Source organism: Aotus nancymaae, unplaced genomic scaffold (assembly GCF_030222135.1).
Source record: "Aotus nancymaae isolate 86718 unplaced genomic scaffold, 86718_ANA_hifiasm-v0.15.2.pri h1tg000058l, whole genome shotgun sequence".
Taxonomy (NCBI): Eukaryota; Metazoa; Chordata; class Mammalia; order Primates; family Aotidae; genus Aotus; species Aotus nancymaae.
The window spans coordinates 55,815,368-55,838,120 of NW_026988472.1; the positions used below are offsets into that span (position 1 = coordinate 55,815,368).

At 43.7% G+C, this 22,753-nt stretch overlaps 1 long non-coding RNA gene across 3 annotated transcripts in view; it reads left to right on the forward strand.

Annotated features, from left to right (window-relative positions):
- LOC135269916 (uncharacterized) overlaps window positions 1-16,693 on the forward strand; it is a 79,587-nt gene extending 62,894 nt beyond the window's left edge. Inside the window, exons 2-5 of one of the 3 annotated variants that reach the window (XR_010338182.1) lie at window positions 2,876-3,176; window positions 9,309-9,376; window positions 12,972-13,397; window positions 16,317-16,693. This is a non-coding gene — a long non-coding RNA (uncharacterized LOC135269916). Of the gene's footprint in view, window positions 1-1,597; window positions 3,177-9,308; window positions 9,377-12,971; window positions 14,012-16,316 lie in introns of those variants that run through there. The other 2 variants (XR_010338180.1, XR_010338181.1) reach the window with 2 other exon arrangements.
- The last annotated feature ends 6,060 nt before the right edge of the window (window positions 16,694-22,753 follow it).

Here is a 22,753-nt window from a genome sequence, read left to right on the forward strand (position 1 = left end):
CAAAATTGAAGCCCCGGCCGTTGAGGCAGTTAGGTCATCTGCTGTGCCTTCTACTACCATTCACTCAACGAATATTTTCCAGTTTTGTCATTTTTCTCTAAACAACCTACATTTAGACTTTGAAAGGCTCTACTCTTCTTTGTTAAGTGAATGGCAGTGTAGAAAATGCTTGCTCATTTTTCTTGGGGCAGAGTAGCACACATGGACAGGAAAAAAAGAAGGTGCTATCTCCTAGCAGTTTGTCATTATGCCATTTCTAGGCTTTGAATAAATGTATAGATGAAAAGGCTTTCTCTCTGCAGGTGATAACATTAAGTGAAAAATAAATAAGCACGAAGTACAGTGAACATTTAGGGTCTCAGTAGTTGAGGAATACATTTCAAAGAGAGAAATGTTAATTTCAGTATAGTGCTAATGAAATGATCTAGGCTTTCACTGCTCACTGGAAATGTGGATAAATGGCGCAGAATTTTGTTTGGGTTGTTTTATTTAAAATGTATATTATATAAAGAAATCATGGTTTATCAAAGTAACAGAGCGCTATTTTTGGTTTACAATGGGACTTTCTTAGTTCCACCTGTTAATATCAGTGATCATTTTGGTTTTAAGAGGCCAGTACCTGATTGGATGATGAAAACTTGGATCTCAAAGTCGTCACCCAAGATATGTGATTTTATTAACATCTGTGAGCGTCTCTCTCGGGTCCCACATCAACCCTTCATCCAGGCTCATTTTATGGTTTTGTTTTTGTTTGGTTGTTTGTATACTTTGGTTGGGGAGAGAGGACACATATTTTGCTAAGGGCACCTTTTTCAGCTGTGAAACTTATCCTGTCATATAAGTTGAAAAGGAACTTGGGTTGTTTCAAGTTGCGTTACATGGTAAGTTTTTGGAACCTTTAAAAAAAAGGCCTGAGGTTAGTAACAAGTGTTATTGGCACTGATAAAAGTGCTATGGTGAGTTGTGATATGTTTTTGCAAAGTGCGGAGAAGACCTCCTTTGTTCTGTGATGATGGCTGTGGTGCATGTGGCGCCATTTTCCCTGTTTAGTATTTCGACGCCACCAATACGTGGCTCTGAAGTATGGGATGGGCAGGTCAAAGAACTCAGTGAGGCATGCCATATGATTCGATGGTCTGTCAGAGCTGTTCATCGTGGAACTGTGGTCTCAGAAGCATGGGGGATGGGGGTAGAAGAAAGCTCATTGCAGCTAAGTGCCTTTAACTTGTGTTCCAATCCTCACTACTTACTGTGAATATAATTCTGTGAATGGGTTAAGTGGGAAAACTTAGAAAAATAAATGCATGTTTTCTTTTTCTTTCTTTCTTTTTTTTTTTTTAAGATAGAGTCTCGCTCTGTTGTTCAGGCTGGAGTGCAGTGGCATGATCTCCGCTCACTGCAGCTTCCACCTCTTGGGCTCTAGTGATTCTCCTGCTTCAGCCTCCTGAGTACCTGGGATTACAGACACGCGCCATTACGCCTGACTAATTCTTGTACTTTTCGTAGAGACGGGTTTTCATCATGTTGGCCAGGCTGGTCTTGAACTCCTGACCTCAGGTAATTTGCCCGCCTCAGCCTCCCAAAGTGCTGGGATTACAGGTATAAGCCAGCACACCCAGCCAAATAAATACATGTTTTCACAAACAAAATATGTCATTGTAAACTGTTTTCCTAAGTAAGACAATATGCCCTCATGCGCTGAAGCTACATGGTAAGAATGGCAGTGTGTATGAACAGGTGTATACACATACATGTGCACATATGCTGACATATTAACTAGGAACTAGCCCTTGCACAAAATATTTTTCTCAGCCATTGCAACACATTTGATAAAAGCAAATATATATATATATATATATAAAATATAAGAAAAAAATGTGATTTTCCATTAGTTATTTTCCTTTTCTTATCCACATCATTCACCAAACCTATGTTATATTAAACAAATCATGACAGCTGGCCTGGGCCAGGTGAGTGAGACCCCAACTCCACAAAGAAACAAAAATTAAAAATGCATTACCTGGGCATGATGGCAAGTACCTGTGGTTCCAGCTAGGGTGGGAGGACCACTTGAGCCCAGGAGTTTAGGGCAGCAGTAAGCTATGATTACACCACTGTACTCCAGCCTGGGAGACAGAGCAAGACCTTATCTCTAAATAAATAAATAAAATAAAACATAAAAAATAAATAAAAATAGAACACTTACAGTTAAAGTTGTAAAGTTGGCCTGGCATTGTGGCTCACGCTTGTAATCCCAGCACTTTGCCAGGCCGAGGTGGTCTGATCACCTGAGGTCAGGAGTTCAAGACCAGCCTGGCCAACATGGTGAAACTCTGTCTCTACTAAAAATACAAAAATTAGTTGGGCATGGTGGTGTGGGCGTTTAATTCCAGCTACTCAGTAGGCTGAGGTACTAGATTGCTTGAACCAGGAGGGGGAGGTTGCAGTGAGCCAAGATCGCACCATTGCACTCCATCTTGGGTGACAGAGTGAGACTCCGTCTCAAAAGAAAAGAAAAGAAATTTATAAAGTCACCTATGATGAGCCTGGATGTACTCCTCATTTAGGGGTGAAGACATTCATTCAAATGAGTCCTAAGTAAGTAGAAAGTATGTGTTTAAGGGACAGGTGTCCATTTTCTCTAGGTCTCCTGGAAGCTTTTTTTTTCTAATTTGAGTGCTAATTCCAGAAAAGGTGTTATCACCTATGTATATGGTGAAACTATCTATATGTGTGTCACGATGCTACCCTCTCTTGTCCATCAGTATTGTGCAATGTTGTATACTTGTATGGAGAAATTCACAACTTTTACAAAGACCAAACTGGGCACCCTTTACCAAGGCTAAACTCATAAACCTTTTATCTGGCTTTGTAGGAGATTCTCACCTTTGTCTCGCTCAGTGTCCAAGGGCTTTGCTGAGAGACAGTTCCCATTGAAGCCTTGTGGCAAGGTCGGGACAGCATCGTATCAGCCCAGCTTCAGAAACCCTGCATTCGCTTTCAATAGATATGAAGAAGTTTGAAGTCACAAAAGTTGAGAACCTCATTATAGTCTCTTTATGTTCTTGGGTCCCTCTTTCTGCAGACTTCCTTGAATTCAAATTTAGAGTGCACTACTCATTCACACTGCACCTACTGAAAAGCATCGACAATCCCAGGTGATATCAAGAGCAGAGGTGAGTGAATGCTAGAGGCTTTCTCACTTAGGTTGTTCACTCACCACTGTGCACAGGTTCTTTAGAAATCGACTTACACATGATGAGACTGGAAACAAACAACGTAGTTGAAACATCAGTATTCAGGTGTGCAGAAAGAAGTGGGCTAGGTCAGTTACAGCCGCCAGTGTAAAGAAGATGCATCAAATAGTTTTATTTGCAAATTATATCTACAGAGCCTTCATCATATATATATATATGATGTATGTATATATTAAAATAGGGTGCATATAAACATATACAGATCATACATTATTCATTTTAATTTCTACATATAATATGTAATTATATACAGTTGCATTTATGTACATTTATACAATGGTATTTGTATACAACTTATATACTTGAATAAAATCATCATCTACAATAGCTGTTTAATATATATTTATTTCTAGAGAGTTGTATTTATGTACATTTATAGAATTGTATTTATGTGTGATTTATATTACTGATGAAAGCCTTTATAACTTAAACTAGATGTATTTCAAAAGTCATTGCAAACTCATTTATAGAAAATACAATTTAAGCATGTAATATATTGTATAAATATGTTACATATTAATATATAGCATATATAAGTCATATAAATATATAACACAAATTTGCTTTATATATTTATACTTTATTATATATTTAATACAACTTATTTTACCTGCACTCTGCCTTTTAAGAAACCCTCTTAACTGTATTCTGAGGGGTAATAAATAACAAGGAAATATTGGCAAGTTGTTTTTGTCTGTGATTTCTGCAATTTTCTGTTTTAATTGACAGAATCTCAGAGCTGAAAAAAGGGATCATATAATTAAGACAGATTATAGATCAAATACTTTTATTAAATGGGGAAGCTGAAGAAAACCAAATTGCAAGCAGGCAATACCATTATATAAAAATTTCACTCAATTCATAATTAGTCACTTCACATCATAATTGTTGGAGGTAGCAATTTTTCTGCATTTTACAGATTTAAAAACTGAGGTCAAATGCACAAGATTTCATACAGTAGGTGATACGGAAATTCAGTCCAGATCCAAGATCTCTAGTGCCATGTTCCAGAGATGTTTTTAGCAGGCTTATTTATGAACTAGAAATAGTGGATAAATGTTTAAGGAATATACTACACATCTACTTGATGTATGCAGTCATTAAAATGGACAGGCACCTTCGTATCCTGCAGATGGGAGAATAAATTGATCATTGAGACAGGTGCAGTGATTCGTGCCTGTAGTCTGAACTACTTGGGAGGCTGAAGTGGGAGGATTGCTTGAGCCCAGGTGTATAGGCTGCAGTGAGTTCTGATTGCACTGCTGCATTCCAGCCTGGACAACAGAGCAAGACCTCGCCTCTTAAAAAAAAAATAAAAATAATTGATGCAATCAGTCCAGAAAGCAATTTAGCGATATCCATAAAGTGTCTTTTCAAAGTTCATACCCTTTGGCCCAATAATTCACTCTCTAGGAACTTATCCTAAGGTAATGATCAGAAATTTGGCAAGAGGCTGATTTGCAAAACTCTGCATTAAAACAGTACTTTAAAAAATGAAAAACCTGGAAGGAAACTAAAGGTTTAAAATTAATGAGTTAAATAAGTGATGGCTTTTTACATGCTATAATATCACATACATACAAGAAAAAGGTGTTTTAATGGTATAGGAAACTGTTTTTAATATTTTAAGAAAAAAGGTATGATCAAAATATTTTATGTCTACTATGAGCCCAATTTTGTTGAAAGAAAAATGTGTGCATGTGTAAAGAAAACAGGACTGAAAAGAAATACCTTAAAATATTTAAAGTGTCTTGAGAAAGAACGTTAAGGTGGTTCTCTCTCTATGGTGAAATTACAGCTCGTTCTTTAGTCTCTTCTTAGAGCCTTTCAGAATTGTGAATTCTCTTTAGTAAGAAACAAACCACTTTTATGATCAGAAGGAACACAATGTTATTTTTTAAATAAATGAAAACTGCAGATTATAAAAAAGGAAAAACAGAAAAATCCTGTGATATGTTTAGTAAAAAAAAAATAAAAATTGCATACACAGTAGAGTTTATGAAGATATGTACATAATTATAACTCTGCAGAGGAAGGATTAGATGAAAGCACAACGAAATATTAAAGGTGTTTGGGTTTAAATAGCAAAAATTAAGTGGATCTCTTCTATAGCTTTTTACTTTCAAAAATTATATTAAGGCCAGGTGCAGTGGCTCACACCTGTAATCCCAGCACTTTTGGAGGTCAAGGCGGGAGAATCACCTGAGGTCAGGAATTCGAGACCAGCTTGGCCAACATGATGAAACCCTATCTCTACTAAAAATACAAAAAATTAGCTGGGTGTGGTGGTGGGCACCTGTAATCCTAGCTACTCGGGAGGCTGAGGCAGGAGAATCGCTTGAACCTGGGAGGCAGAGGTTGCAGTGAGCCGAGACTGCATCACTCCACTGCAGCCTGGGCGACAGAGCAAGACTCCGTCTTAAAACAATTCGTATTAATAGGATTTTTCAATAATGTTTAAAATTTCCTTCATCTTCCCTGCCACCACTGCCCTCAAGTCTCACAACAACCCAGGGTGTTGGGCAGCTAGGGGCACACTGGCTCTGAAATTTACTAGCTATGTGTCCTTAGGCAAATAATTTCTTTGAGAAACTCATATGAAAAATAGCATAGCACCTGGCTCCCCAGATTACCAGGAGCATCAAAGGAGATGATGGACACGAATTGCTTAGCATATTCCTGCTAGAATCACTAGAGCTTTGTGGCCATTAGAGTTGGGGAGCTTGATGAGTCTGGGGTTTTCACTAGTGTGTATTCAGCTTCACTCTTGATCTTACTTTGCCAGGCCCTAGAAAAGCAGGGGTGAAGGTGGCAGGTTGTCTGAACCCTGCTTGTAACATGAGGAAACTTGTCAATAGTCTGGAGAGGAGAGCTTGGAGGAAAACGTGTTCTTCCTAGTCCCACAATGGATATCTCTGTCTTGGGGTAACCCGCTTGGAATTCAAAGTGAATTCCAGCTTTGGTCAGTGTGTTCAACTTTGAGTTATTGAACTTTAACTTAAAGATGTGTTGTTAATCAATGTCTTTATTTCTTCTATATACACATGCTTTTAAGGAATAATGGGGCGCTCAGATGGAAAGGCACACGCATAGACGTGCACAAAGATGCACTCCAGTATCTTTCTGCAAGCCTTCCATCCCATCTCATGGTCCACCATTCAATTCAATCCTTTCGGTCAACTCCCTAACGCTCCTAAAATGGACTATTAAGGTATACTCAATCACATATCAATCTCAATCTTTTTTTAGGGACTTGCTCCAGTCAGATAGCTGGGAATAAGGTCTGAGGGAACATGGATTTTGAAGACAAAATAATTTCAAAATTTGGGGCTCTAGCTGAGTGTATCCTAAGTGTGGAGTCAAAGGCAGGGAGGTGAAGAACTCAAGGAGACTCCCCAGCTCTGTGCTGGTGAAAAGCAGCTACCTTCAGCTCTTCATTGCCCTTAGCTCTAAAATGGCCCAGGGGTTCAGGTCTTCTCTGCCTCTTGAAATAATCATAATTTTTTAGTGTTAGCAGATACTAGTGGTTCAGGGCATGAGGTCTAAGTCAGTCATGCATGGACTCCAAGTCAGAATTCCCATCTTAGCTGTGGAACCTCAAAGAATGTTTTGAAATGATGGCACCTTCTGCCAAGAAGTGCTGGAATGATTAAGTGAGATGTTACAACTGGGAACAGCACAGATTCTGGCACTAAAAAAGCCCTCAATAAACAGGAACAAGTATTACTCCACTCCTTGAGGTCACTTGTATTCTTAAAGTAGCTATGGCCAGTGAACTCAGTCACCACAGCAAACGGAAGGATGTTTGTGTAGTGAATAGTTCACAGAGAAAAGATGCCTGCTGGACAGACCAATCAGCCTGAGACTGTCATTCCATAGGATACAAATACACACATGCCATATATTGATATCTGCTGATTTGTAAAATTCCAAGATTGCTTGTGTAAGCACAGCACACATATTGTGAACAATGAAAACAACCCAAAGTCCACGCCAAGGCCAAACCAAAGGTACAGCACACTGAGGGCTGATGTCACTGGACTCCTCTTTGATTTGAACTCTGCCAGGTGAAGTTTATGGCTTCTGTAGAATTGATGTGATTCTTTGAGATTCAGAAACCTACAGACTGAAGGTTAATCTTTTTTAAGACAGGGTCTCATTCTGTCACTCAGGCTGGAGTGCAGTAGTGCGATCTCAGCTCACTGCTAACTCCTCCTCCCAGGCTCAAGTGGTCCCCCCATTTCAGCCTCCTGGGTACAAGAGCATACCACCACACCTAGCTAATTTTTAAAAATTTTTTTGTAGGGACTGGGTATCGCCATGTGGCCCAGGCTGGTCTTCAACTCCTGGGCTTAAGTGATGCACCTGCTTCGGCCCCCCAAGGTGCTGGGATTACAGGCATGAGCCACTCTGCACAGCCTGAAAGTTCATCTGAAACACTGCCAATGTGAAATACTACATACAAATTGAAGAATCAAGGCAAAAGAATTATGTGGAAGTGCTAAATGACATTTCCCATTTCGGTAGTAGAAACATTCTTCTCCTTGAGTGCTAATATCAAAAAACATTTGAGGAGGAACACTCATTTTTATTATGAGACGTTCTGTGTTTAACTTTGAAGCCAGGTTCCTAGACTCATCTATTCTGAACTCTGAAAGACAAGCACAGGTGCTTAGGTCCTGCCTAAAACTAGATTCCACATGCTGTAGATCAGCACTTTGAGTGTACAGTCTGTAGTTTCCAAACTCGTACTATAATGGAGTCTTTAACAGGCCTTTGAGGCTTTCCATAAGGCCAATGATACCTGAACAATGGTATAGATTGAGAAAAATCAGTGAATAGCATTGGGCATCAAGCCACTGCTGTTTTTGATCGAGTTGTTAAGAAGTAGTACAGTGCGTGTGAATATGAAAATGAAGGGCAAGAGAAGCTCAGAAACCATACCCCAATCCAAAATATTAGGTGGTCTGTCTGGCAGGACTCATTAATTCTTCTTATTCTTATTATCATTTTAATAATAATAATTGTTATTATTATTATTGTTATTATTTGAGACAATCTCACCTTGTTGCCTACACTAGAGTACAGTGGTGCAATCGTGGCTCACTGTAACCTCCGCCTCCTGGGTTCAAGCAATTCTCATGTCCCAGCCCCCCAAGTAGCTGGAATTGCAGATGTGTACCACCAGGCCTGGTTAATTTTTGTATTTTTAGTAGAGACGGGGTTTCACCATGTTGGCAAGGCTGGTCTCGAACTCCTGACCTCACGTGATCTTCCCACTTCGGCCTCCCAAAATGCTGGGACTACAAGAGTGAGCCCGGCCAGGAGTCATTAATTCTTATATTGTGATACTGGAGTAAGCACAACAGCCTGAGAGTAAGAGGACAAACCTAAATCCAGAGGCATCCAGAGGAGACCATTCAAACTGCCATTGTATCTCACATGCAGAGAAAGCAACTAAATTATTCCCCACATCAAGCAGCCTACAGCCTCCTAAATTCTTCAGAGGTGTTTCAATCAGTTTGTAAGCCAATGGAATGCATGGATGCAACAAATTCTGTCCAATGGAAACTGATAAAATTATGTCTAAGTCATCCCATCCACCAAGTCAGGGCTTTAAGTAGATCTGCAGTAGATCACAAGTAGATAAGAATGCATGGAAAAAACAAATTACATATCAAAATCATGAGGAATCCCAATTATAATTGTTTTCCCTTTAACCACTGACACAAATACCCTGAAATTGGCACAGGAGTGTAAATATATCAAGGTATTCCCCACTGGCAGCCCAACAGCATAGACAGTCTGACAAAGAAAACTGGACTCCCAGAAAGAACATCAGCAGAAAAGTAGGACCAAGACACAGCCCCATGACGATCACATTGCCAATTTTAGATACAGGACCTGTTCCTAAATTTAAGAGGCAAAAAGAGCCCCTGTGGTTTCTACTTATCTCCTTATGTTGGCCTTTTGTTCCAATGGTCAGGAAGCCAAAGTGAATTTCACAAATGCTTGATATGTGCTCACATCTTCGTTTCTATTATGTTTTAGATTATATTAATGAATGGTGGATGAAAAAAACGTGAAAAATATTTGGAGGAATCTCAAACTCCCTCCAAGTAAGTTTTTCTAAATGTGTGTTGAGTCTTGTACTCCTTGACAGCCTGGTATATGTGAAAAGAACTTCAACCTGACCGGGTGCCGTGGCTCACGCCTGTAATCCCAGCATTTTGGGAGGCTGAGGCAAGCAGATCATTTGAGGTCAGGAGTTTAAGACTAGCCTGGCCAACATATAGTGAAACCCCATCTCTACTAAAAAAAATACAAAAATTAGCTGGGCATGGTGATGTGTGCCTGCAGTCCCCACTACTTGGGAAGCTGAGGCAGGAGAATCACTTGAACCCAACAGGTGGAGGCTGCGGTAATCCAAGATCATGCCACTGCACTCCAGCCTGGACGATAGAGCAAGACTCCATCTCTCAAAACAACAACAACAACAACAACAACAACAACAACAACAACAAAAACTTCAACCTAGAAAAGTTCACAAATACAAGCAATTGTATGTATTGTGTAAAACTCTAGATGAAGAACCCAAGATCTAAAGATTGTTTGCTCAATCGATTCCTATATCCCTCAGTATCATAAATTCCAAGAACTGTGTGTAACATCCTCTTCCCTGCCCCAAACCCTCAACACAAAAAATAAGACTGACAATGTGTCAGCCTCTTTTAATCAACTTCCTTCAGGTTGTGTGCATAGTGTCCAAATTCTTTGCATGGGTCAAATACTACATGACAACTTCCCAATTTTTACATTTCATGCTGCTGCAAACTCTCACCACAGAGAAATTTAAAACTTTCTCATTGCTGGTTAAAAAATTTAAAGCTTTCAATTTAAAGCAAGTGGCCAATATGCATTTCTTCACATACAAATTGAGATACTCAAAGACATTCATTTATTCACAGGTTAAGAAATATATTATATCTGAATAATTTATATTTTGAATTTTATATCCCCTCTCCCAAAATGACATTTTTGCTTGGACTAGATTCCCAAACCTTCAGTTGATAGGTTCAAAAGAAAGACATAAAATACATAAACTATTTTATAGCTTATCTTCAATATTTTACAATTTTTTTAAAGTTCTGAATTTTTCAATACTTTGAAATATTAAGGATCGTCAGTATAGCAAAGTTGATTTCTAAACGGTACCAATATGATTTCACAATATCATACAAAGCCATGTCATCACAAAATGAAGAACACAGAAAGTTAAAAAGGAAAGTCTCCTAGAAATTACTACTGTTATTAGGTTGCTGTATTCTCTTCCAGACTGTTGTTTACATACATAATAACTCTTATCAAAATGGGATCATACCATATTAGTTTTTCTAAAACTCCCTGTTCTTATTTGATATTGTTTAAACATTTTTCAGTAACTTTAGAGATACATTTGCTTCAATTTTAACCACAAAGTGGTTTTCTGTTTTCTGGCCAAACTGCAGTTTACTTAACTATACCTATTAACGAACAGTTGCAAACAGCTAGAGCCCAAGAAAAGGCCAAACTCTGCACTCCATAACCCAACAAGTAGCTATTTTAGAGGCTAAGACATTTCTAATGCTGAAGCAATCAAAGCACTCCACCAGTCTTTTAAGATGTCTTCAACCTCTCTCCAACCCCTGGTTGTCACCTTCTCTTTCTTACCCTTCAGATATTTTTGAAACCTAAATTATGTTCCTATCATCCACTCCTCTATTTACCTCTTCCCATAAATCTCAATTATTCTCTTACTCTGAAGTGCTTCACTGTACATGCCAAATAATAAATAAGACCTAGTATTTGATAGCACAACATGGTGGATATAGTCAGTAATAACCTAATGGTACATTTTTAAATAACTAAAAGAGTGTAATTGGATTGTAATTCAAAGGATAAATGCTCGAGGGGATGGATACCCTATTCTCCATGATGTGTTTATTTATTTCACATTGCATGTCTGTATCAAAATATCTTATGTACCCCGCAAATATATATACCTATTATGTACCCACAAAATAATATATATATATATATATATGTTTTTTTAACAATCAGAGAAATTCAACAAATATTTTATAGCGGACACCTGAGTCACAGGGTGCTTATAAGAGATGGCACCCCCACCCACAACTCAGACTGACCCCTGTTGCTCTTATTTGGCTATCAGTATCAGATTTTAAGTATCTAAATTCAGTACCTCACACATATTCTTTCATGTTTTTAGCACGGACATACTGTCTATCTGGATTCTGATTTGGGTTTCAGCTCTAAACCATGTCAATGGACTTATTCTCATCTACACATAGAACATATGGGCTACAGTGTCTCATCCCAGGTACCAACACCAGGCCCCCATGCCCCAATCTGGGGAAGTCTGCACCTGGAGGACCTCCTTGCTTTCAAGGACAATTCAGATGCCATATACCAGCTATAAAATACTTTTAATATCATATAATCCATTAAGTCTTTGCTCCAAGAGTTCACGGTTGAATAAAATGAAACTCTATATGCACAGCTGTAGTCATAATATAGAAAAAAGTACCTATTCTGTATTTTTTCTGTTCTCTTAGATATGCCTACATAATCATCATATCAATCATTAGTAATGGTCAGAAGATGCTATTAAGCCCCTTCTTTGACTGGGCTTTTCTAGTTTTTTCCATTGTCTTTGTGAAAGATAGTTACTATGCTCCATGCTTCTAGACAAGAAGCATCATCGTTCTTACTAGGAAACACTTGCAGGTGGTTTCATTTTTAATGAACATACACTATTTTCCTTTCTTGACTTGCTTCAATAAAATGGTGCTGGCAATGAAACAAGAACATTTGTGAACGGGTTGCAAAGCCACAAACCCAACCAGCCTGCTCCTGGTAACCTAGGCAGTTAACTAGCCTTCAAATGCAAACTTTGAGTAAGACTTGCCTTTCCGTGGTACTTGGGAAAGAGCTCCAGCAGCAGAATTATTGGAAAGGACGTAGGGAAGAGCTGCAAAACATGAAAAAGCCTGGAACAAAATTGTTGTTAAGGAATGTAATCTATGATTGGTATGTATATGTCTTGAGCAGAAAGCAGGTACACAAATAGGAAGTTTTCGAGAAGAGAAAGGAAAAAAGGAGGGAACGGATTCCAGTGCCATCCTCTCAGGTAAGGATATGATTCTCTGCCTGCTTTTTGTGGCAATAAATCATATCTATCATTAGCTCACCTATTAATATCTGTTTCCTTTTGGAATAGAGCAGAAAGTCTTAATGCTACAAAGACACATTAGAGTCAGTCGATCTAGTTCAACACCCTTATTTGACATGTGAAGGAACAGGCCCAGAGAAGGTGAGGTGGCTTGATAAAGGACCTAGTCAATATCAGAACTAGAACTGAGTGAGATTCAAGTCTCTTGACGTCTAATCTAGTGCACTTTCTCTATAAAATTCTTCCTCTCAAAAAAATCATCTGGCACATGTAATCTGCAGCATCTTTAGAAAAAAATATCAATTAAAAGATTTTTTTTTCTGTTTAGGTATGACTCCCCTGGCAGCAAATCTTTTACCTTTTGAGACTGAAAAGTACTAACTGAAATTTCACTTGGACCGATTCACCAGAGAAATCATATTTGCATATGCATGTTGTATATATAATATGAATAGATTTTTATCTTTCTGTCCTTGGCTTAGTTTGACGCTTCAGTTTGGCTGCACTCATCTGTAAGCATGAACCACTAGGAAATGCTGAACTTATGAAAGGAATACAACATGACCTGCAAGCAATCTGAAGTCATGTCAACCTAGGTCTGCTGAGATGGCACCTCACTCTGTACCAAGAACAAAGAGACTCTAAATAACATTCTATTTCCTATTCACGATCATCCTGGCAGCCACGGACTAAGCTTCAGGTCACCCATCTTTTACTGTGTCACCAAGTTAGACAGTACTTAAAAGCTGTCTTATTCTAGAAACTCCTCTGGAGGAGAATATGATCAGGCATCAACATAGGTAACTCCAGACAAGAAAAAGGGAACTGCTGCAAGTCGGACAACCCTCCCCTACATGTGTACTGCAAAAGTGCCAAATGTCCTTCCCACACACGGGCAGTTTTTATGGGTAAGTGAACCCAGGGTTTCAATTTTGTAATATACACCCACACAAATTACAAAAGCAATGATAGGCCCTAGCTGAAGTGCAAGAAAAAATGCATCATCAGGTCCATGGACATGTATGAACTGATCTGAGTGCAGCAGTCCTAGGTATAGCAATGTGTTTCTGGAAATATGAATCCTCCATTGAACAGCAACAAGCGTACAAACACCTGTCCTCATTCCCTTCATTTTGATTCCCACACCTGCAGTTCCGGGGACCACTGCCACTATATACACAGGGAAATGGAATTATTCCCCACTCTCTGAGGGAACTGCATTCCCAATTCCCAAGTGTAGGGTAGGCTGACCATTTTGAAGGCTGGATGTTTGTATGTCAGCAAGCACCTATATTCATTTCAGCTTCCTGAAGCATTTATGAACATGGCGATTCTCCTGCTTGAGCCTCCCGAGTAGCTGGGATTACAGGCACACGCCACCATGCCCAGCTAATTTTTTGTATTTTTAGTAGAGGCGGGGTTTCACCATGTTGACCCGGATGGTCTCGATCTCTTGACCTCGTGATCCACCCGCCTCGGCCTCCCAAAGTGCTGGGATGACAGGCGTGAGACTTAGACCCGTTTTCTTTTTTTTTTTTGAGACGGAGTTTCGCGCTCGTTACCCAGGCTGGAGTGCAATGGCGCGATCTCGGCTCACCGCAACCTCCGCCTCCTGGGTTCAGGCGATTCTCCTGCCTTAGCCTCCCGAGTAGCTGGGACTACAGGCACGCGCCACCGTGCCCAGCTAATTTTTTGTATTTTTAGTAGAGGCGGGGTTTCACCATGTTGACCCGGATGGTCTCGATCTCTTGACCTCGTGATCCACCCGCCTCGGCCTCCCAATGTGCTGGGATGACAGGCGTGAGACTTAGACCCGTTTTCTTGAGCGGTAACGCTGTTGGCCGCCGTGGCCCCTCCTGTGCCGCAGGCGCCCGCGATACGTGCCCCGGACGAGCCCCTTCTTGCTGCCTCCAGTGCCACTGACCTCCCTGCCTCGGCCCTTATTCCGAGAACAGAGGGCGCGGCTAACGCCGGGCAGGAGGATCCCGTCCTAGTGCGTGCGGGGGCAGCGTGGCGTGGGGGTGATCAGTTTTGGGCGTGGAGGGGCAGAAGAGAGCATAAGGTGACCCCGGGACCAGGGGAGCAGGGGATGGTAGCTTTGGAGCTAGCGCTCTGCGGACCAGCCAGCAGGACACCTGCTCGTTTCCCTTACTGAGGTGGCTTCCCACCCGTAACCTCTGCCTCCTGGGTTCAAGCTGTTCTGTCTCAGCTTCCCCTAGTAGCTGGGATAACAGTTGCCTGCAACTATGCCTGGCTAATTTTCGTATTTTTAATAGAGACAGGGTTTCGCCATGTTTTCAGACTGGTCTCAAACTCCTGACCTCAGTTGATCCACTGCCTTGGCCCCCAAAATGCTGGGATTATAGGTGTGAGCCACCGTGCCCAGCCCAGTATGAAAATTCTAAAAAATATATGGTCAGGTGGCCTAGCGTGGTGGCTCACGCTTGTAATCCAAGCACTTTAGAGGCCAAGGTGGGCGGATCACCTGAGGTTGGGAGTTCAAGACCAGCCTGACCAACATGGTGAAACCCTCCCGTCTTAAAAAGAAAAAAAAATTTTTTTAAGTTAAAAAGATTAAAAAATATATATATATATATACATGTATATATACACACACGTGTATATATATACATATGTGTATATATATATACACATATATATATACACATATGTGTGTGTGTGTGTATATATATATGTGGTTAGGAAGGGAGCAAAGGTTTCAGACGGCTCTTGGAAGCTCTTTCATATGTTATGTTTTTTTTTTTTTTTTTTTAATTTGAGATGAAGTCTCTGTCGCCAGGCTGAAGTGCAGTGATGCTATCTCCGCTCACTGCAGTCTTTGCCTCCTGGGTTCAAGTGATTGTCCTGCTTCAGCCTCATGAGTAGCTGGGACTACAGGCATGTGCCACCACTCCCAGCTAATGTTTTGTATTTTTAGTAGAGACGGGGTTTCACCATGTCAACCAGGATGGTCTTGATCTCTTGACCTCGTGATTTGCCTGCCTTGGCCTCCCAAAGTGCTGGGATTACAGGTGTGAACCACGGCACCCGGCCTTTGTTTTTTTTTTGGAGACCGAGTCTGGCTCTGTCGCCCAGGCCGGAGTGCAGTGGCACGATCTTGGCTCAGTGCACTCTCCACCTCCTGCATTCAGGTGATTCTCCTTCCTCCCTCCTCAGCCTCCGGAGTAGCTGGGATTACAGGCACCCGCCACGACGCCCGGCTAATTTTTGTATTTTAGTAGAGAGTTTCACCGTGGGTCTTGAACTCCTGACCTGGTGATCTACCTGCCTTAGCCTCCCAAAGTGCTGGGATTATAGGCGTGAGCCACTACGCCCAGCCCCGGTTTTTTTTTTTTAAAGTTGTATATATTGTTAGTAAATAGGTTTTATACTGTTTAGAAATTTCCCTGTTATCTTAAAAGAAGTAGTCTAGGCCAGGCGCGGTGGCTCATGCCTGTAGTCCCAGCACTTTGGGAGGCCGAGGTGGGTGGATCACCTGAGGTCAGGATTTTGAGACCAGCCTGGCCAACATGGTGAAACCCCGTCTCTACTAAAAATACAAAAATTAGCCAGGTGTCGTGGCAGGCCCCTTTAATCCCAGTTATTCAGGACGCTGAGGAAGGAAAATGGCTTGAACCTGAGTGTCAGAGGTTGCGGTGAGCCGAGATCATGCCACGGCACTACACCCTGGACAGCAGAGTGAAAGTCAGTTTCAAGGAAAGAAACGGTATACTAGTACATTTCATATAAACACGTATAAAAAGCACAATATAAATATATAACTATCAATAACTATTAGGAATGACCAGTAAATTAATCTTACTAAGTTGGCGGAAGAAGTCCGGAAGTGCGGCCCTTGCTGCCGATCCACCGACGGTCCACCATGACGTCACCGACGATCCACCATGACGTCACCGACGATCCACCATGAAGTCACTTAACGATCCACGACGAGATGGCTACTGCCTTAGGAGGCAGGTTTCTTTTAGGGCTTGTCTCTCTATCGCTCCACCTTCAACGTTCCAGTTCAGTTGTCACAGAAACGGTACACAAGGATAACCGCTACTCCCCACTTCCGGGTAAGTGCTAAGCGCGTGACACCCCGGGCCTTCGCTCCTTATTGGTGCGAGGATCAGTGCTTGGAACGCTGATCTACGTCCTACTCTTTTTTTTTTTCTTTTTTTTTTTTTTTAGTTGGAGATGGAGTTTCGCTCTTGTTACCCAGGCTGGAGTGCAATGGCGCTATCGCGGCTCACCGCAACCTCCGCCTCCTGGGTCCAGGCGATTCTCCTGCCTCAGCCTCCCGAGTAGCTGGGACTACAGGCACGCGCCACCGTGCCCAGCTAATTTTTTGTATTTTTAGTAGAGGCGGGGTTTCACCATGTTGACCCGGATGGTCTTGATCTCTTGACCTCGTGATCCACCCGCCTCGGCCTCCCAAAGTGCTGGGATGACAGGCGTGAGACTTAGACGCATTTTCTTTTTCTTTTTTTTTTTTTGGGGACGGAGTTTCGCTCTTGTTACCCAGGCTGGAGTGCAATGGCGCGATCTCGGCTTGCCGCAACCTCCGCCTCCTGGGTTCAGGCGATTCTCCTGCCTCAGCCTCCCGAGTAGCTGGGACTACAGGCACGCGCCACCGTGCCCAGCTAATTTTTTGTATTTTTAGTAGAGGCGGGGTTTCACCATGTTGACCCGGATGGTCTCGATCTCTTGACCTCGTGATCCACCCGCCTCGGCCTCCCAATGTGCTGGGATGACAGGCGTGAGACTTAGACCCGTTTTCTTGAGCGGTAACGCTGTTGGCCGCCGTGGCCCCTCCTGTGCCGCAGGCGCCCGCGATACGTGCCCCGGACGAGCCCCTTCTTGCTGCCTCCAGTGCCACTGACCTCCCTGCCTCGGCCCTTATTCCGAGAACAGAGGGCGCGGCTAACGCCGGGCAGGAGGATCCCGTCCTAGTGCGTGCGGGGGCAGCGTGGCGTGGGGGTGATCAGTTTTGGGCGCGGAGGGGCAGAAGAGAGCATAAGGCGACCCCGGGACCAGGGGAGCAGGGGATGGTAGCTTTGGAGCTAGCGCTCTGCGGACCAGCCAGCAGGACACCTGCTCGTTTCCCTTACTGAGGTGGCTTCCCACCCGTAACCTCTGCCTCCTGGGTTCAAGCTGTTCTGTCTCAGCTTCCCCTAGTAGCTGGGATAACAGTTGCCTGCAACTATGCCTGGCTAATTTTCGTATTTTTAATAGAGACAGGGTTTCGCCATGTTTTCAGACTGGTCTCAAACTCCTGACCTCAGTTGATCCACTGCCTTGGCCCCCAAAATGCTGGGATTATAGGTGTGAGCCACTGTGCCCAGCCCAGTATGAAAATTCTAAAAAATATATGGTCAGGTGGCCTAGCGTGGTGGCTCACGCTTGTAATCCAAGCACTTTAGAGGCCAAGGCGGGTGGATCACCTGAGGTTGGGAGTTCAAGACAAGCCTGACCAACATGGTGAAACCCTCCCGTCTTAAAAAGAAAAAAAAATTTTTTTAAGTTAAAAAGATTAAAAAAAAAATATATATATATACATGTATATATACACACACGTGTATATATATACATATGTGTATATATATATACACATATATATATACACATATGTGTGTGTGTGTGTATATATATATGTGGTTAGGAAGGGAGCAAAGGTTTCAGACGGCTCTTGGAAGCTCTTTCATATGTTATGTTTTTTTTTTTTTTTTTTTAATTTGAGATGAAGTCTCTGTCGCCAGGCTGAAGTGCAGTGATGCTATCTCCACTCACTGCAGTCTTTGCCTCCTGGGTTCAAGTGATTGTCCTGCTTCAGCCTCATGAGTAGCTGGGACTACAGGCATGTGCCACCACTCCCAGCTAATGTTTTGTATTTTTAGTAGAGACGGGGTTTCACCATGTCAACCAGGATGGTCTTGATCTCTTGACCTCGTGATTTGCCTGCCTTGGCCTCCCAAAGTGCTGGGATTACAGGTGTGAACCACGGCACCCGGCCTTTGTTTTTTTTTTGGAGACCGAGTCTGGCTCTGTCGCCCAGGCCGGAGTGCAGTGGCACGATCTTGGCTCAGTGCACTCTCCACCTCCTGCATTCAGGTGATTCTCCTTCCTCCCTCCTCAGCCTCCGGAGTAGCTGGGATTACAGGCACCCGCCACGACGCCCGGCTAATTTTTGTATTTTAGTAGAGAGTTTCACCGTGGGTCTTGAACTCCTGACCTGGTGATCTACCTGCCTTAGCCTCCCAAAGTGCTGGGATTATAGGCGTGAGCCACTACGCCCAGCCCCGGTTTTTTTTTTTTAAAGTTGTATATATTGTTAGTAAATAGGTTTTATACTGTTTAGAAATTTCCCTGTTATCTTAAAAGAAGTAGTCTAGGCCAGGCGCGGTGGCTCATGCCTGTAGTCCCAGCACTTTGGGAGGCCGAGGTGGGTGGATCACCTGAGGTCAGGATTTTGAGACCAGCCTGGCCAACATGGTGAAACCCCGTCTCTACTAAAAATACAAAAATTAGCCAGGTGTCGTGGCAGGCCCCTTTAATCCCAGTTATTCAGGACGCTGAGGAAGGAAAATGGCTTGAACCTGAGTGTCAGAGGTTGCGGTGAGCCGAGATCATGCCACGGCACTACACCCTGGACAACAGAGTGAAAGTCAGTTTCAAGGAAAGAAACGGTATACTAGTACATTTCATATAAACACGTATAAAAAGCACAATATAAATATATAACTATCAATAACTATTAGGAATGACCAGTAAATTAATCTTACTAAGTTGGCGGAAGAAGTCCGGAAGTGCAGCCCTTGCTGCCGATCCACCGACGGTCCACCATGACGTCACCGACGATCCACCATGAAGTCACTTAACGATCCACGACGAGATGGCTACTGCCTTAGGAGGCAGGTTTCTTTTAGGGCTTGTCTCTCTATCGCTCCACCTTCAACGTTCCAGTTCAGTTGTCACAGAAACGGTACACAAGGATAACCGCTACTCCCCACTTCCGGGTAAGCGCTAAGCGCGTGACACCCCTGGCCTTCGTTCCTTATTGGTGCGAGGATCAGTGCTTGGAACGCTGATCTACGTCTTACTCTTTTTTTTTTTTTTTTTTTTTTTTTAGTTGGAGACGGAGTTTCGCTCTTGTTACCCAGGCTGGAGTGCAATGGCACGATCTCGGCTCACCGCAACCTCCGCCTCCTGGGTTCAGGCGATTCTCCTGCCTCAGCCTCCCGAGTAGCTGGGATTACAGGCACGCGCCACCGTGCCCAGCTAATTTTTTGTATTTTTAGTAGAGGCGGGGTTTCACCATGTTGACCAGGATGGTCTCGATCTCTTGACCTCGTGATCCACCCGCCTCGGCCTCCCAAAGTGCTGGGATGACAGGCGTGAGATTAGACCCGTTTTCTTTTTCTTTTTTTTTTTTCTTTTTGAGACGGAGTTTCACTCTCGTTACCCAGGCTGGAGTGCAATGGCGCGATCTGGCCTCGCCGCAACCTCCGCCTCCTGGGTTCAGGCGATTCTCCTGCCTCAGCCTCCCGAGTAGCTGGGACTACAGGCACGCGCCACCGTGCCCAGCTAATTTTTTGTATTTTTAGTAGAGGCGGGGTTTCACCGTGTTGACCCGGATGGTCTCGATCACTTGACCTCGTGATCCACCCGCCTCGGCCTCCCACAGTGCTGGGATGACAGGTATCAGACTTAGAGACTTAGACCCGTTTTCTTTTTTTTTTCTTGAGACGGAGTTTCGCTCTCGTTACCCAGGCTGGAGTGCAATGGCGCAATCTCGGCTCACCGCAACCTCCGCCTCCTGGGTTCAGGCGATTCTGCTGCCTCAGCCTCCCGAGTAGCTGGGATTACAGGCACGCGCCACCGTGCCCAGCTAATTTTTTGTATTTTTAGTAGAGGCGGGATTTCACCATTTTGACCCGGATGGTCTCGATCTCTTGACCTCGTGATCCACCCGCCTCGGCCTCCCAAAGTGCTGGGATGACAGGCGTGAGACTTAGACCCGTTTTCTTTTTTTTTTCTGTTTTTTTTTTTTTTGAGACGGAGTTTCGCTCTTGTTACCCAGGCTGGAGTGCAATGGCGCGATCTCGGCTCACCGCAACCTCCGCCTCCTGGGTTCAGGCAATTCTCCTGCCTCAGCGTCCCGAGTAGCTGAGATTACAGGCACCCGCCACGACGCCCGGCTAATTTTTGTATTTTAGTAGAGAGTTTCACCGTGGGTCTTGAACTCCTGACCTGGTGATCTACCTGCCTTAGCCTCCCAAAGTGCTGGGATTATAGGCGTGAGCCACTACGCCCAGCCCAGGTTTTTTTTTTAAAGTTGTATATATTGTTAGTAAGTAGGTTTTATACTGTTTAGAAATTTCCCTGTTATCTTAAAAGAAGTAGTCTAGGCCAGGCGCGGTAGCTCATGCCTGTAGTCCGAGCACTTTGGGAGGCCGAGGTGGGTGGATCACCTGAGGTCAGGATTTTGAGACCAGCCTGGCCAACATGGTGAAACCCCGTGTCTACTAAAGAGACAAAAATTAGCCAGGTGTCGTGGCAGGCCCCTTTAATCCCAGTTATTCAGGACGCTGAGGAAGGAAAATGGCTTGAACCTGAGTGTCAGAGGTTGCGGTGAGCCGAGATCATGCCATGGCACTACACCCTGGACAACAGAGTGAAAGTCAGTTTCAAGGAAAGAAACGGTATACTAGTACATTTCATATAAACAGGTATAAAAAGCACAATATAAATATATAACTATCAATAACTATTAGGAATGACCAGTAAATTAATCTTACTAAGTTGGCGGAAGAAGTCCGGAAGTGCGGCCCTTGCTGCCGATCCACCGACGGTCCACCATGACGTCACCGACGATCCACCATGACGTCACCGACGATCCACCATGAAGTCACTTAACGATCCACGACGAGATGGCTACTGCCTTAGGAGGCAGGTTTCTTTTAGGGCTTGTCTCTCTATCGCTCCACCTTCAACGTTCCAGTTCAGTTGTCACAGAAACGGTACACAAGGATAACCGCTACTCCCCACTTCCGGGTAAGCGCTAAGCGCGTGACACCCCGGGCCTTCGTTCCTTATTGGTGCGAGGATCAGTGCTTGGAACGCTGATCTACGTCTTACTCTTTTTTTTTTTTTCTTTTTTTTTTTTTTTAGTTGGAGACGGAGTTTCGCTCTTGTTACCCAGGCTGGAGTGCAATGGCACTATCGCGGCTCACCGCAACCTCCGCCTCCTGGGTTCAGGCGATTCTCCTGCCTCAGCCTCCCGAGTAGCTGGGATTACAGGCACGCGCCACCGTGCCCAGCTAATTTTTTGTATTTTTAGTAGAGGCGGGGTTTCACCATGTTGACCAGGATGGTCTCGATCTCTTGACCTCGTGATCCACCCGCCTCGGCCTCCCAAAGTGCTGGGATGACAGGCGTGAGATTAGACCCGTTTTCTTTTTCTTTTTTTTTTTTCTTTTTGAGACGGAGTTTCACTCTCGTTACCCAGGCTGGAGTGCAATGGCGCGATCTGGCCTCGCCGCAACCTCCGCCTCCTGGGTTCAGGCGATTCTCCTGCCTCAGCCTCCCGAGTAGCTGGGACTACAGGCACGCGCCACCGTGCCCAGCTAATTTTTTGTATTTTTAGTAGAGGCGGGGTTTCACCGTGTTGACCCGGATGGTCTCGATCACTTGACCTCGTGATCCACCCGCCTCGGCCTCCCACAGTGCTGGGATGACAGGTATCAGACTTAGAGACTTAGACCCGTTTTCTTTTTTTTTTCTTGAGACGGAGTTTCGCTCTCGTTACCCAGGCTGGAGTGCAATGGCGCGATCTCGGCTCACCGCAGCCTCCGCCTCCTGGGTTCAGGCGATTCTCCTGCCTCTGCCTCCCGAGTAGCTGGGATTACAGGCACGTGCCACCGTGCCCAGCTAATTTTTTGTATTTTTAGTAGAGGCGGGGTTTCACCATGTTGACCCTGATGGTCTCGATCACTTGACTTCGTGATCCACCCGCTTCGGCCTCCCACAGTGCTGGGATGACAGGCGTCAGACTTAGAGACTTAGACCAGTTTTCTTTTTTTTTTTTTGAGACGGAGTTTCGCTCTCGTTACCCAGGCTGGAGTGCAATGGCGCAATCTCGGCTCACCGCAACCTCCGCCTCCTGGGTTCAGGCGATTCTGCTGCCTCAGCCTCCCGAGTAGCTGGGATTACAGGCACGCGCCACCGTGCCCAGCTAATTTTTTGTATTTTTAGTAGAGGC